The following is a 15,348-nucleotide window of genomic DNA, read 5'->3' as shown; positions in this document are numbered from 1 at the left end:
AGATTTCATCTGAGGATATTTCCTTTTTCAACATAGCCCTCTATGGCCTTCCAAATATCACTTTGCCAATTCCACAAGAACTGTCTTAGCGAAAGGCTTCTTCTAAGGAAAGCTGTAACTCTGTGAGATGATTTCACAGAACACAAAGAAGTTTCTCAGAAAGCTTCTTTCTCTTTGTTATCGGAGGATATTTCCTTTGGCCCTGTAGTCTTCAAAGGGATCCGAAATATCTGTTCTCAGATTCCACAGAAATAAGGCTAGCAAAGAGATCCACGAAATACAGATGTAACTCTGTGAGATGAATTAACAGAACACTAAGCAGTTTCTCAGAAAGCTTCTTTCCAGATTTCATCTGAGGATATTTCCTTTTTCAACATAGCCCTCTAAGGGCTTCCAAATATCACTTTGCCAATTCCACAAGAACTGTCTTAGCGATAGGCTTCTTGAGGGGAAAGCTGTAACTCTGTGAGATGATTTCACAGAACACAAAGAAGTTTCTCAGAAAGCTTCTTTCTCTTTGTTATCGGAGGATATTTCCTTTGGCCCTATGGTCTTCAAAGGGATCCGAAATATCTTTTCACAGATTCCACAGAAATAAGGCTAGCAAAGAGATCCATGAAATACAGGTGTAACTCTGTGAGATGAATTAACAGAACACTAAGCAGTTTCTCAGAAAGCTTCTTTCCAGATTTCATCTGAGGACATTTCCTTTTTCTCCATAGCCCTCTATGGGCTTCCAAATATCACTTTGCCAATTCCACAAGAACTGTCTTAGCGAAAGGCTTCTTGAGGGGAAAACTGTAACTCTGTCAGATGATTTCACAGAACACAAAGAAGTTTCTCAGAAAGCTTCTTTCTCTTTGTTATCGGAGGATATTTCTTTTGGCCCTATGGTCTTCAAAGGGATCCGAAATATCTGTTCAGAGATTCCACAGAAATAAGGCTAGCAAAGAGATCCACGAAATACAGATAAAACTCTGTGAGATGAATTAACAGAACACTAAGCAGTTTCTCAGAAAGCTTCTTTCCAGATATCATCTGAGGATATTTCCTTTTTCACCATAGCCCTCTATGGGCTTCCAAATATCACTTTGCCAATTCCACAAGAACTGTCTTAGCGATAGGCTTCTTGAGGGGAAAGCTGTAACTCTCTGAGATGATTTCACAGAACACAATGAAGTTTCTCAGAAAGCTTCTTTCTCTTTGTTATCGGAGGATATTTCCTTTGGCCCTATGGTCTTCAAAGGGATCTGAAATATCTGTTCTCAGATTCCACAGAAATATGGCTAGCAAAGACATCCACGAAATACAGAGGTAACTCTGTGAGATGAATCAACAGAACACTAAGCAGTGTCTCAGAAAGCTTCTTTCCAGATTTCATCGAAGGATATTTCCTTTTTCCCCATAGCCCTCTATGGGCTTCCAAATATCACTTTGCCAATTCAACAAGAACTGTCTTAGCGAAAGGCTTCTTCTAAGGAAAGCTGTAACTCCGTGAGATGATTTCACAGAACACAAAGAAGTTTCTCAGAAAGCTTCTTTCTCTTTGTTATCGGAGGATATTTCCTTTGGCCCTATGGTCTTCAAAGGGATCCGAAATATCTTTTCACAGATTCCACAGAAATAAGGCTAGCAAAGAGATCCACGAAATACAGATGTAACTCTGTGAGATGAATTAACAGAACACTAAGCAGTTTCTCAGAAAGCTTCTTTCCAGATTTCATCTGAGGATATTTCCTTTTTCTCCATAGCCCTCTATGGGCTTCCAAATATCACTTTGCCAATTCCACAAGAACTGCCTTAGCGAAAGGCTTCTTGAGAGGAAAGGTGTAACTCTGCGAGATGATTTCACAGAACACAAAGAAGTTTCTCAGAAAGCTTCTTTCTCTTTGTTATCGGAGGATATTTCCTTTGGCCCTATAGTCTTCAAAGGGATCCGAAATATCTGTTCTCAGATTCCACAGAAATAAGGCTAGCAAAGAGATCCACGAAATACAGATGTAACTCTGTGAGATGAATTAACAGAACACTAAGCAGTTTCTCCGAAAGCTTCTTTCCAGATTTCATCTGAGGATATTTCCTTTTTCACCATAGCCCTCTATGGGCTTCCAAATATCACTTTGCCAATTCCACAAGAACTGTCTTAGCGAAAGGCTTCTTGAGGGGAAAGCTGTAACTCTCTGAGATGATTTCACAGAACACAATGAAGTTTCTCAGAAAGCTTCTTTCTCTTTGTTATCGGAGGATATTTCCTTTGGCCCTATGGTCTTCAAAGGGATCTGAAATATCTGTTCTCAGATTCCACAGAAATATGGCTAGCAAAGACATCCACGAAATACAGATGTAACTCTGTGAGATGAATCAACAGAACACTAACAGTTTCTCAGAAAGCTTCTATCGAGATTTCATCTGAGGATATTTCCTTTTTCATCATAGCCCTCTATGGCCTTCCAAATATCGCTTTGCCAATTCCACAAGGACTGTCTTAGAGAAAGGATTCTTCTAATGAAAGCTGTAACTCTGTGAGATGATTTCACAGAACACAAAGAAGTTTCTCAGAAAGCTTCTTTCTCTTTGCTATCGGAGGTTATTTCCTTTGGCCCTGTAGTCTTCAAAGGGATCCGAAATATATGTTCTCAGATTCCACAGAAATAAGGCTAGCAAAGAGATCCACGAAATACAGATGTAACTCTGTGAGATGAATTAACAGAACACTAAGCAGTTTCTCAGAAATCTTCTTTCCAGATTTCATCTGAGGATATTTCCTTTTTCACCATAGCCCTCTATGGGCTTCCAAATATCACTTTGCCAATTCCACAAGAACTGTCTTAGCGAAAGGCTTCTTGAGGGGAAAGCTGTAACTCTGTGAGATGATTTCACAGAACCCAAAGAAGTTTCTCAGAAAGCTTCTTTCTCTTTGTTATCGGAGGATATTTCCTTTGGCCCTATGGTCTTCAAAGTGATCCGAAATATCTTTTCACAGATTCCACAGAAATAAGGCTAGCAAAGAGATCCACGAAATACAGATGTAACTCTGTGAGATGAATTAACAGAACACTAAGCAGTTTCTCAGAAAGCTTCTTTCCACATTTCGTCTGAGGATATTTCCCTTTTCACCATAGCCCTCTCTGAGCTTCCAAATATCACTTTGCCAATTGCACAAGAACTGTCTTAGCGAAAGGATTCTTTAGGGGAAAGCTGTAACTCTGTGAGATGATTTCACAGAACACAAAGAAGTTTCTCAGAAAGCTTCTTTCTCTTTGTTATCGGAGGATATTTCCTTTGGCCCTATAGTCTCCAAAGTGATCCGAAATATCTGTTCTCAGATTCCACAGAAATAAGGCTAGCAAAGAGATCCACGAAATACAGATGTAACTCTGTGAGATGAATTAACAGAACACTAAGCAGTTTCTCAGAAAGCTTCTTTACAGATTTCATCTGAGGATATTTCCTTTTATACCATAGCCCTCTATGGGCCTCCAAATATCGCTTTGCCAATTGCACAAGAACTGTCTTAGCGAAAGGCTTCTTGAGGGGAAAGCTGTAACTCTGCGAGATGATTTCACAGAACACAAAGAAGTTTCTCAGAAAGCTTCTTTCTCTTTTTTATCGGAGGATATTTCCTTTGGCCCTATGGTCTTCAAAGGGATCCGAAATATCAGTTCACAGATTCCACAGAAATAAGGCTAGCAAAGAGATCCAAGAAATACAAATGCAACTCTGTGAGATGAATTCAAAGAACACAAAGCAGTGTCTCAGAAAGCTTCTTTCCAGATTTCATCTGAGGATATTTCCTTTTTCACCATAGCCCTCTATGGGCTTCCAAATATCACTTTGCCAATTCCACAAGAACTGTCTTAGCGAAAGGCTTCTTGTAAGGAAAGCTGTAACTCTGTGAGATGATTTCACAGAACACAAAGAAGTTTCTCAGAAAGCTTCTTTCTCTTTGTTATCGGAGGATATTTCCTTTGGCCCTATGGTCTTCAAAGGGATCCGAAATATCTTTTCACAGATTCCACAGAAATAAGGCTAGCAAAGAGATCCACGAAATACAGATGTAACTCTGTGAGACGAATTAACAGAACACTAAGCAGTTTCTCAGAAAGCTTCTTTCCAGATTTCATCTGAGGATATTTCCTTTTTCTCTATAGCCCTCTATGGGCTTCCAAATATCACTTTGCCAATTCCACAAGAACTGCCTTAGCGAAAGGCTTCTTGAGAGGAAAGGTGTAACTCTGCGAGATGATTTCACAGAACACAAAGAAGTTTCTCAAAAAGCTTCTTTCTCTTTGTTATCGGAGGATATTTCCTTTGGCCCTATAGTCTTCAAAGGGATCCGAAATATCTGTTCTCAGATTCCACAGAAATAAGGCTAGCAAACAGATCCACGAAATACAGATGTAACTCTGTGAGATGAATTAACAGATCACTAAGCATTGTCTCAGAAAGCTTCTTTCCAGACATCATCTGAGGATATTTCCTTTTTCACCATAGCATTCTATGGTCTTCCAAATATCACTTTGCCAATTCCACAAGAACTCTCTTAGCGAAAGGCTTCTTGATGGGAAAGCTGTAACTCTGTGAGATGATTTCACAGAACACAAAGAAGGTTCTCAGAAAGCTTCTTTCTCTTTGTTATCGGAGGATATTTCCTTTGGCCCTATGCTCTTCAAAGGGATCCAAAATATCTGTTCTCAGATTCCACAGAAATAAGGCTAGCAAACAGATCCACGAAATACAGATGTAACTCTGTGAGACAAATTAACAGAACACTAAGCAGTTTCTCAGAAAGCTTCTTTACAGATTTCATCTGAGGATATTTCCTTTTTTACCATAGCCCTCTAAGGGCTTCCAAATATCACTTTGCCAATTCCACAAGAACTGTCTTAGCGATAGGCTTCTTGAGGGGAAAGCTGTAACTCTGTGAGATGATTTCACAGAACACAAAGAAGTTTCTCAGAAAGCTTCTTTCTCTTTGTTATCGGAGGATATTTCCTTTGGCCCTATGGTCTTCAAAGGGATCCGAAATATCTTTTCACAGATTCCACAGAAATAAGGCTAGCAAAGAGATCCATGAAATACAGGTGTAACTCTGTGAGATGAATTAACAGAACACTAAGCAGTTTCTCAGAAACCTTCCTTCCATATTTCATCTGAGGATATTTCCTTTTTCTCCATAGCCCTCTATGGGCTTCCAAATATCACTTTGCCAATTGCACAAGAACTGCCTTAGCGAAAGGCTTCTTGAGAGGAAAGGTATAACTCTGCGAGATCATTTCACAGAACACAAAGAAGTTTCTCAGAAAGCTTCTTTCTCTTTGTTATCGGAGGATATTTCCTTTGGCCCTATAGTCTTCAAAGGGATCCGAAATATCTGTTCTCAGATTCCACAGAAATAAGGCTAGCAAAGAGATCCACGAAATACAGATGTAACTCTGTGAGATGAATTAACAGAACACTAAGCAGTTTCTCCGAAAGCTTCTTTCCAGATTTCATCTGAGGATATTTCCTTTTTCACCATAGCCCTCTATGGGCTTCCAAATATCACTTTGCCAATTCCACAAGAACTGTCTTAGCGAAAGGCTTCTTGAGGGGAAAGCTGTAACTCTCTGAGATGATTTCACAGAACACAATGAAGTTTCTCAGAAAGCTTCTTTCTCTTTGTTATCGGAGGATATTTCCTTTGGCCCTATGGTCTTCAAAGGGATCTGAAATATCTGTTCTCAGATTCCACAGAAATATGGCTAGCAAAGACATCCACGAAATACAGATGTAACTCTGTGAGATGAATCAACAGAACACTAACAGTTTCTCAGAAAGCTTCTATCGAGATTTCATCTGAGGATATTTCCTTTTTCATCATAGCCCTCTATGGCCTTCCCAATATCGCTTTGCCAATTCCACAAGAACTGTCTTAGAGAAAGGATTCTTCTAATGAAAGCTGTAACTCTGTGAGATGATTTCACAGAACACAAAGAAGTTTCTCAGAAAGCTTCTTTCTCTTTGTTATCGGAGGTTATTTCCTTTGGCCCTGTAGTCTTCAAAGGGATCCGAAATATATGTTCTCAGATTCCACAGAAATAAGGCTAGCAAAGAGATCCACGAAATACAGATGTAACTCTGTGAGATGAATTAACAGAACACTAAGCAGTTTCTCAGAAAGCTTCTTTCCAGATTTCATCTGAGGATATTTCCTTTTTCACCATAGCCCTCTATGGGCTTCCAAATATCACTTTGCCAATTCCACAAGAACTGTCTTAGCGAAAGGCTTCTTGAGGGGAAAGCTGTAACTCTGTGAGATGATTTCACAGAACCCAAAGAAGTTTCTCAGAAAGCTTCTATCTCTTTGTTATCGGAGGATATTTCCTTTGGCCCTATGGTCTTCAAAGGGATCCGAAATATCTTTTCACAGATTCCACAGAAATAAGGCTAGCAAAGAGATCCACGAAATACAGATGTAACTCTGTGAGATGAATTAACAGAACACTAAGCAGTTTCTCAGAAAGCTTCTTTCCACATTTCATCTGAGGATATTTCCCTTTTCACCATAGCCCTCTCTGAGCTTCCAAATATCACTTTGCCAATTGCACAAGAACTGTCTTAGCGAAAGGATTCTTTAGGGGAAAGCTGTAACTCTGTGAGATGATTTCACAGAACACAAAGAAGTTTCTCAGAAAGCTTCTTTCTCTTTGTTATCGGAGGATATTTCCTTTGGCCCTATAGTCTCCAAAGTGATCCGAAATATCTGTTCTCAGATTCCACAGAAATAAGGCTAGCAAAGAGATCCACGAAATACAGATGTAACTCTGTGAGATGAATTAACAGAACACTAAGCAGTTTCTCAGAAAGCTTCTTTACAGATTTCATCTGAGGATATTTCCTTTTTCACCATAGCCCTCTATGGGCCTCCAAATATCGCTTTGCCAATTGCACAAGAACTGTCTTAGCGAAAGGCTTCTTGAGGGGAAAGCTGTAACTCTGCGAGATGATTTCACAGAACACAAAGAAGTTTCTCAGAAAGCTTCTTTCTCTTTTTTATCGGAGGATATTTCCTTTGGCCCTATGGTCTTCAAAGGGATCCGAAATATCAGTTCACAGATTCCACAGAAATAAGGCTAGCAAAGAGATCCAAGAAATACAGATGCAACTCTGTGAGATGAATTCAAAGAACACAAAGCAGTGTCTCAGAAAGCTTCTTTCCAGACTTCATCGGAGGATATTTCCTTTTTCACCATAGCCCTCTATGGGCTTCCAAATATCACTTTGCCAATTCCACAAGAACTGTCTTAGCGAAAGGCTTCTTGTAAGGAAAGCTGTAACTCTGTGAGATGATTTCACAGAACACAAAGAAGTTTCTCAGAACGCTTCTTTCTCTTTGTTATCGGAGGATATTTCCTTTGGCCCTATGGTCTTCAAAGGGATCCGAAATATCTTTTCACAGATTCCACAGAAATAAGGCTAGCAAAGAGATCCACGAAATACAGATGTAACTCTGTGAGATGAATTAACAGAACACTAAGCAGTTTCTCAGAAAGCTTCTTTCCAGATTTCATCTGAGGATATTTCCTTTTTCTCTATAGCCCTCTATGGGCTTCCAAATATCACTTTGCCAATTCCACAAGAACTGCCTTAGCGAAAGGCTTCTGGAGAGGAAAGGTGTAACTCTGCGAGATGATTTCACAGAACACAAAGAAGTTTCTCAAAAAGCTTCTTTCTCTTTGTTATCGGAGGATATTTCCTTTGGCCCTATAGTCTTCAAAGGGATCCGAAATATCTGTTCTCAGATTCCACAGAAATAAGGCTAGCAAACAGATCCACGAAATACAGATGTAACTCTGTGAGATGAATTAACGGATCACTAAGCAGTGTCTCAGAAAGCTTCTTTCCAGATATCATCTGAGGATATTTCCTTTTTCACCATAGCATTCTATGGTCTTCCAAATATCACTTTGCCAATTCCACAAGAACTGTCTTGGCGAAAGGCTTCTTGAGGGGAAAGCTGTAACTCTGTGAGATGATTTCACAGAACACAAAGAAGTTTCTCAGAAAGCTTCTTTCTCTTTGTTATCGGAGGATATTTCCTTTGGCCCTATGCTCTTCAAAGGGATCCAAAATATCTGTTCTCAGATTCCACAGAAATAAGGCTAGCAAAGAGATCCACGAAATACAGATGTAACTCTGAGATGAATTAACAAAACACTAAGCAGTTTCTCAGAAAACTTCTTTCCAGATTTCATCTGAGGATATTTCCTTTTTCACCATAGCCCTATATGGGCTTCCAAATATCACTTTGCCAATTCCACAAGAACTGTCTTAGCGAAAGGCTTCTTGAGGGGAAAGCTGTAACTCTGAGAGATGATTTCACAGAACACAAAGAAGTTTCTCAGAAGCTTCTTTCTCTTTGTTATCGGAGGATATTTCCTTTAGCCCTATGGTCTTCAAAGGGATCCGAAATATCTCTTCTCAGATTCCACAGAAATAAGGCTAGCAAAGAGATCCACGAAATACAGATGTAACTCTGTGAGATGAATTAACAGAACACTAAGCAGTTTCTCAGAAAGCTTCTTTCCACATTTCCTCTGAGGATATTTCCCTTTTCAACTTAGCTCTCTGTGGGCTTCCAAATATCACTTTGCCAATTGCACAAGAACTGTCTTAGCAAAAGGGTTCTTTAGGGGAAAGCTGTAACTCTGTGAGATGATTTCACAGAACACAAAGAAGTTTCTTAGAAAGCTTCTTTCTCTTTGTTATCGGAGGATATTTCCTTTGGCCCTATGGTCTTCAAAGGGATCCGAAATATCTCTTCTCAGATTCCACAGAATTAAGGCTAGCAAAGAGATCCACGAAATACAAGTGTAACTCTGTGAGATGAATTAACAGAACACTAAGCAGTTTCTCAGAAGGCTTCTTTCCAGATTTCATCTGAGGATATTTCCTTTTTCACCGTAGCCCTCTATGGGCTTCCAAATATCACTTTGCCAATTCCGCAAGAACTGTCTTAGCGAAAGGCTTCTTGAGGGGAAAGCTGTAACTCTGTGAGATGATTTCACAGAACACAAAGAAGTTTCTCAGAAAGCTTCTTTCTCTTTGTTATCGGAGGATATTTCCTTTGGCCCTATAGTCTCTAAAGGGATCCGTAATATCTGTTCTCAGATTCCACAGAAATAAGGCTAGCAAAGAGATCCACGAAATACATATGTAACTCTGTGAGATGAATTAATAGAACAATAAGCAGTTTCTCAGAAATCTTCTTTCCAGATTTCATCTGAGGATATTTCCTTTTTCAACATAGCCCTCTATGGCCTTCCAAATATCACTTTGCCAATTCCACAAGAACTGTCTTAGCGAAAGGCTTCTTCTAAGGAAAGCTGTAACTCTGTGAGATGATTTCACAGAACACAAAGAAGTTTCTCAGAAAGCTTCTTTCTCTTTGTTATCGGAGGATATTTCCTTTGGCCCTATGGTCTTCAAAGGGATCCAAAATATCTGTTCTCAGATTCCACAGAAATAAGGCTAGCAAAGAGATCCACGAAATACAGATGTAACTCTGTGAGACAAATTAACAGAACACTAAGCAGTGTCTCAGAAAGCTTCTTTCCAGATATCATCTGAGGATATTTCCTTTTTCACCATAGCCCTCTATGGCCTTCCAAATATCACTTTGCCAATTCCACAAGAACTGTCTTAGCGAAAGGCTTCTTCTAAGGAAAGCTGTAACTCTGTGAGATGATTTCACAGAACACAAAGAAGTTTCTCAGAAAGCTTCTTTCTCTTTGTTATCGGAGGATATTTCCTTTGGCCCTATGTTCTTCAAAGGGATCCAAAATATCTGTTCTCAGATTCCACAGAAATAAGGCTAGCAAAGAGATCCACGAAAGACAGATGTAACTCTGTGAGATAAATTAACAAAACACAATGAAGTTTCTCAGAAAGCTTCTTTCGAGATTTCATCTGAGGATATTTCCTTTTTCAACATAGCCCTCTATGGCCTTCCAAATATCACTTTGCCAATTCCACAAGAACTGTCTTGGCGAAAGGCTTCTTCTAAGGAAAGCTGTAACTCTGTGAGATGATTTCACAGAACACAAAGAAGTTTCTCAGAAAGCTTCTTTCTCTTTGTTATCGGAGGATATTTCCTTAGGCCCTGTAGTCTTCAAAGGGATCCGAAATATATGTTCTCAGTTTCCACAGAAATAAGGCTAGCAAACAGATCCACGAAATACAGATGTAAATCTGTGAGATGAATAAAAGAACACTAAGCAGTTTCTCAGAAAGCTTCTTTCCAGATTTCATCTGAGGATATTTCCTTTTTCACCATAGCCCTCTATGGGCTTCCAAATATCACTTTGCCAATTCCACAAGAACTGTCTTAGCGAAAGGCTTCTTGACGGGAAAGCTGTAACTCTGAGAGATGATTTCACAGAACACAAAGAAGTTTCTCAGAAAGCTTCTTTCTCTTTGTTATCGGCGGATATTTCTTTTGGCCCTATGGTCTTCAAAGGGATCCGAAATATCTGTTCACAGATTCCACAGAAATAAGGCTAGCAAAGAGATCCACGAAGTACAGATATAACTCTGTGAGATGAATTAACAGAACACTAAGCAGTTTCTCAGAAAGCTTCTTTCCAGATTTCATCTGATGATATTTCCTTTTTCACCATAGCCCTCTAAGGGTTTCCAAATATCACTTTGCCAATTCCACAAGAACTGTCTTAGCGAAAGGCTTCTTGAGGGGAAAGCTGTAACTCTGTGAGATGATTTCACAGAACACAAAGAAGTTTCTCAGAAAGCTTCTTTCTCTTTGTTATCGGAGGATATTTGCTTTGGCCCTATTTTCTTCAAAGGCATCTGAAATATCTGTTCTCAGATTCCACAGAAATATGGCTAGCAAAGACATCCACGAAATACAGATGTAACTCTGTGAGATGAATCAACAGAACACTAAGCAGTTTCTCAGAAAGCTTCTTTCGAGATTTCATCTGAGGATATTTCCTTTTTCAACATAGCCCTCTATGGGCTTCCAAATATCACTTTTCCAATTCCACAAGAACTGTCTTAGCGAAAGGCTTCTTGAACGGAAAGCTGTAACTCTGTGAGATGATTTCACAGAACACAAAGAAGTTTCCCAGAAAGCTTCTTTCTCTTTGTTATCGGAGGAAATTTCCTTTAGCCCTATGGTCTTCAAAGGGATCCGAAATATCTGTTCACAGATTCCACAGAAATAAGGCTAGCAAAGAGATCCACGAAATGCACATGTAACTCTGTGAGATGAATTAACAGAACACTAAGCAGTTTCTCAGAAAGCTTCTTTCCAGATTTCATCTGAGGATATTTCCTTTTTCACCATAGCCCTCTATGGGCTTTCAAATATCACTTTGCCAATTCCACAAGAACTGTCTTAGCGAAAGGCTTCTTGAGTTGAAATCTGTAACTCTGAGAGATGATTTCACAGAACACAAAGAAGTTTCTCAGAAAGCTTCTTTCTCTTTGTTATCGTAGGATATTTCCTTTGGCCCTGTAGTCTCCAAAGGGATCCGAAATATCTGTTCTCAGATTCCACAGAAATAAGGCTAGCAAAGAGATTCACGAAATACAGATGTAACTCTGTCAGATGAATTAACAGAACACTAAGCAGTTTCTCAGAAAGCTTCTTTCCAGATTTCATCTGAGGATATTTCCTTTTTCACCATAGCCCTCTAAGGGCTTCCAAATATCACTTTGCCAATTCCACAAGAACTGCCTTAGTGAAAGGCTTCTTGAGGGGAAAGCTGTAACTCTGTGAGATGATTTCACAGAACACAAAGAAGTTTCTCAGTACGCTTCTTTCTCTTTGTTATCGGAGGATATTTCCATTGGTCCTATAGTCTTCAAAGGGATCCGAAATATCTCTTCTCAGATTCCACAGAAATAAGGCTAGCAAAGAGATCCACGAAATACAGATGTAACTCTGTGAGATGAATTAACAGAACACTAAGCAGTTTCTCAGAAAGCTTCTTTCCAGATTTCATCTGAGGATAATTCCTTTTTCACCATAGCCCTCTATGGGCTTCCAAATATCACTTTGCCAATTCCACAAGAACTGTCTTAGCGAAAGGCTTCTTGAGCAGAAAGCTGTAACTCTGTGAGATGATTTCACAGAACACAAAGAAGTTTCTCAGAAAGCTTCTTTCTCTTTGTTATCGGAGGAAATTTCCTTTAGCCCTATGGTCTTCAAAGGGATCCGAAATATCTGTTCACAGATTCCACAGAAATAAGGCTAGCAAAGAGATCCACGAAATACACATGTAACTCTGTGAGATGAAGTAAGAGAACACTAAGCAGTTTCTCAGAAAGCTTCTTTCCAGATTTCGTCTGAGGATATTTCCTTTTTCACCATAGCCCTCTATGGGCTTCCAAATATCACTTTGCCAATTCCACAAGAACTGTCTTAGCGAAAGGCTTCTTGAGGGGAAAGCTGTAACTCTGTGAGATGATTTCACAGAACACAAAGAAGTTTCTCAGAAAGCTTCTTTCTCTTTGTTATCTGAGTTTATTTTCTTTGGCCCTATCGTCTTCAAAGGGATCCGAAATATCTGTTCTCAGATTCCACAGAAATAAGGCTAGCAAAGAGATCCACGAAATACAGATGTAACTCTGTGAGATGAATTAACAGAACACTAAGCAGTTTCTCAGAAAGCTTCTTTCCAGATTTCATCTGAGGATATTTCCTTTTTCACTATAGCCCTATATGGGCTTCCAAATATCACTTTGCCAATTCCACAAGAACTGTCTTAGCGAAAGGCTTCTTGAGGGGAAAGCTGTAACTCTGTGAGATGATTTCACAGAACACAAAGAAGTTTCTCAGAAAGCTTCTTTCTCTTTGTTATCGGAGGATATTTCCTTTGGCCCTATGGTCTTCAAAGGGATCCGAAATATCTCTTCTCAGACTCCACAGAAATAAGGCTAGCAAAGAGATCCACGAAATACCGGTGTAACTCTGTGAGATGAATTAACAGAACACTAAGCAGTTTCTCAGAAAGCTTCTTTCCAGATTTCATCTGAGGATATTTCCTTTTTCACCATAGCCCTCTATGGTCTTCCAAATATCACTTTGCAAATTCCACAAGAACTGTCTTAGCGAAAGGCTTCTTGAGAGGAAAGCTGTAACTCTGTGAGATGATTTCACAGAACACAATGAAGTTTCTCAGAAAGCTTCTTTCTCTTTGTTATCGGAGGATATTTCCTTTGGCCCTATGGTCTTCAAAGGGATCTGAAATATCTGTTCTCAGATTCCACAGAAATATGGCTAGCAAAGACATCCAAGAAATACAGATGTAACTCTGTGAGATGAATCAACAGAACACTAAGCAGTTTCTCAGAAAGCTTCTTTCGAGATTTCATCTAAGGATATTTCCTTTTTCAACATAGCCCTCTATGGCCTTCCAAATATCACTTTGCCAATTCCACAAGAACTGTCTTAGCGAAAGGCTTCTTCTAAGGAAAGCTGTAACTCTGTGAGATGATTTCAAAGAACACAAAGAAGGTTCTCAGAAAGCTTCTTTCTCTTTGTTATCGGAGGATATTTCCTTTGGCCCTGTAGTCTTCAAAGGGATCCGAAATATATGTTCTCAGATTCCACAGAAATAACGCTAGCAAAGAGATCCACGAAATACAGATGTAACTCTGTGAGATGAATTAACAGAACACTAAGCAGTTTCTCAGAAAGCTTCTTTCCAGATTTCATCTGAGGATATTTCCTTTTTCACCATAACCCTCTATGGGCTTCCAAATATCACTTTGCCAATTCCACAAGAACTGTCTTAGCGAAAGGCTTCTTGAGGGGAAAGCTGTAACTCTGTGAGATGATTTCACAGAACCCAAAGAAGTTTCTTTGAAAGCTTCTTTCTCTTTGTTATCGGAGGATATTTCCTTTGGCCCTATGGTCTTCAAAGGGATCCGAAATATCTTTTCACAGATTCCTCAGAAATAAGGCTAGCAAAGAGATCCACGAAATACAGATGTAACTCTGTGAGATGAATTCACAGAACACTAAGCAGTGTCTCATAAAGCTTCTTTCCAGATATCATCTGAGGATATTTCCTTTTTCACCATAGCCCTCTATGGCCTTCCAAATATCACTTTGCCAATTCCACAAGATCTGTCTTAGCGAAAGGCTTCTTGAGGGGAAAGCTGTAACTCTGTGAGATGATTTCACAGAACACAAAGAAGTATCTCAGAAAGCTTCTTTCTCTTTGTTATCGGAGGATATTTCCTTTGGCCCTATGCTCTTCAAAGGGATCCAAAATATCTGTTCTCAGATTCCACAGAAATAAGGCTAGCAAAGAGATCCACGAAATACAGATGTAACTCTGTGAGATGAATTAACAGAACACTAAGCAGTTTCTCAGAAAGCTTCTTTCCAGATTTCATCTGAGGATATTTCCTTTTTCACTGTAGCCCTATATGGGCTTCCAAATATCACGTTGCCAAGTCCACAAGAACTGTCTTAGCGAAAGGCTTCTTGAGGGGAAAGCTGTAACTCTGTGAGATGATTTCACAGAACACAAAGAAGTTTCTCAGAAAGCTTCTTTCTCTTTGTTATCGGAGGATATTTCCTTTGGCCCTATGGTCTTCAAAGGGATCCGAAATATGTGTTCTCAGATTCCACAGAAATAAGGCTAGCAAAGAGATCCACGAAATACCGGTGTAACTCTGTGAGATGAATTAACAGAACACTAAGCAGTTTCTCAGAAAGCTTCTTTCCAGATTTCATCTGAGGATATTTCCTTTTTCACCATAGCCCTCTATGGGCTTCCAAATATCACTTTGCCAATCCACAAGAACTGTCTTAGCGAAAGGCTTCTTGAGGGGAAAGCTGTAACTCTATGAGATGATTTCACAGAACACAATAAAGTTTCTCAGAAAGCTTCTTTCTCTTTGTTATCGGAGGATATTTCCTTTGGCCCTATGGTCTTCAAAGGGATCTGAAATATCTGTTCTCAGATTCCACAGAAATATGGCTAGCAAAGACATCCACGAAATACAGATGTAACTCAGTGAGTTGAATCAACAGAACACTAAGCAGTTTCTCAGAAAGCTTCTTTCGAGATTTCATCTCAGGATATTTCCTTTTTCAACATAGCCCTCTATGGCCTTCCAAATATCACTTTGCCAATTCCACAAGAACTGTCTTAGCGAAAGGCTTCTTCTAAGGAAAGCTGTAACTCTGTGAGATGATTTCACAGAACACAAAGAAGGGTCTCAGAAAGCTTCTTTCTCTTTGTTATCGGAGGATATTTCCTTTGGCCCTGTAGTCTTCAAAGGGATCCGAAATATATGTTCTCAGATTCCACAGAAATAAGGCTAGCA

The sequence above is a fragment of the Macaca mulatta genome, chromosome X (genome assembly GCF_049350105.2).
Source record: "Macaca mulatta isolate MMU2019108-1 chromosome X, T2T-MMU8v2.0, whole genome shotgun sequence".
Classification (NCBI taxonomy): domain Eukaryota; kingdom Metazoa; phylum Chordata; class Mammalia; order Primates; family Cercopithecidae; genus Macaca; species Macaca mulatta.
Note: the sequence above shows the minus strand (reverse complement) of the source record.